The sequence below is a fragment of the Macaca nemestrina genome, chromosome 9, assembly GCF_043159975.1.
Source record: "Macaca nemestrina isolate mMacNem1 chromosome 9, mMacNem.hap1, whole genome shotgun sequence".
Lineage (NCBI taxonomy): Eukaryota > Metazoa > Chordata > Mammalia > Primates > Cercopithecidae > Macaca > Macaca nemestrina.
In genome coordinates, this window is record NC_092133.1 from 45,167,922 (window position 1) to 45,169,722 (window position 1,801).

Sequence of the window (1,801 nt, forward strand, 5' to 3'; positions counted from 1 at the left end):
CTATACCAATGTATTAATATTATAGAAAAGTAAATGGAGTCTAGGTGATGCGAAGTGACTTGCCCAGACCATGCAGCTGGTTATTGTGTGGGTTACACCTTTTTGTCTTGTTTTGTTTTTGTTTTTGAGCGATAGAAAGGTTTATTGTGAAGAGTGAAAGAACAAAGCTTCCACAGCGTGGAAGGGGACCCGAGCAGGTTGCCCAGGTTATATCTTTAATGTATGCCAATCAGTTCATAAATCTGTGTACTTCCTATCATACCACAGAATACTAGTACCAACAGAAAGCAAGTATCAGCAAAAGCAATTATTTTCTTCTTCCTGATATGTAAGCATAATTAACAAAAATAAATTAAAATCCTGAAGTACAAAACAGTTCGATGTCTTTTCTGACTGGAACCCTGAAGGGTGCTGAAGAGAAGAAAAAGAAGGTTTCTGTTGTGCCAGAAACTTTCAAGAAAGAGCAAAAGAATTTCACAGAGCTGAAGATCAAAATGCCTAAGGAAAAAAATATGCTTCAAAAGGCAAGGAGGCAGCTTATCTATGAAAAAGCTAAGCACTATCACAAGGACTATAGGCAGATGCCCATAACTGAGATTCAAATGGCTAGGCTGGCAAGAAAAGCTGGCAACTGCTATGTACTGACATAACCCAAATTGGCATTTGTCATCAGGGTCAGAGGTATCAATGGTGTGAGTCCAAAAGGTGTTGCAACTCTTTTGCCATTGCCAGATTTTCAATAGAAACTTTGTTAAGCTCAAGGCTTCAATGAATATGCTGAGGCTTTAGAACCACATATTGCATGGGGGTACCGGAGCCTGAAGTCAGAAAATAAACTAACATATAAGCATGGTTATGGCAAAATCAGTAAGAAGCAAACTGCCTTGATAGATAACACTTTGATTTCTTGATCTCTTGATAAATCTGGTATCATCTGCATAGAGTATCTGATTCATGAGATCTCTACAGCTGGAAAATATTTCAAAGAAGCAAGTAATTTCTTATGCCCTTCAAGTTATCTTTTCCACAGAATAAAGAAAAAGACCACCTATTTGTAGGTGAAAATGCTAGCAACAGGGAAGGCTAGATCAATAGGCTTATTAGAAAGATGAACTAAGGTATCTACCATGATTATTGTTGTAATCTGGTCAGTTAATAGACAGTGACTTCTTTCAAATTGAAAAAAAATATATATCAGCTTGAAAAAAATATCCACATGCAGCTTGTGCATGCAGATTGGGTGATGCTGACTGAATTATTGAGGTTGATCTGGCTAAAGAGGTTTCCAGGCCTGAAAGTATTATGACAAACTCAACTTTTTCTCATATGTGACAACTGAAGCATGAAAAGTGTAAGATCATCTAGGGAGAGTGCTGTTATCTCTGGAGTTAACAATACTCCATTGATCAACATCAAATTTATTCCAAAGTAGCTTTCATTTGATTCAATCTACTAGTTCAGAGAGTAATTTTTGTTGCTTAAAAAATTATTTGATATGACTTGGAAACTGCTATGATTTTTAAAGCTGTTTCCATTTCTTCCTTTATTTCCAGCCCCTCACTCCTTTCTTACACTGCCTTTAGAGGAGCTTTCTGAAGCTTCCAGAACCTCTTGCAAAGAATGAGGTACCGGATATATGTTCAATAGTACCAACTAGTTCACTCAGGTGAAGGGAAGCTGTGCACTTAGCATCCTGAATTCCTGTTTTCTCTCTGTACAGCCATAGCTTTCCCCTTTCTTCATCATTTCCCTGATGCATTCTCTCCTCTTCACTAATGAGCCCTTCTCCTCCTTCCCTCCT

At 37.8% G+C, this 1,801-nt stretch overlaps 1 pseudogene; it reads left to right on the top strand.

Moving 5' to 3' along the window:
• Positions 1 to 380: 380 nt before the first annotated feature.
• On the top strand, positions 381 to 1,117 carry LOC139355985 (large ribosomal subunit protein uL30 pseudogene; annotated as a pseudogene).
• Positions 1,118 to 1,801: the final 684 nt, after the last annotated feature.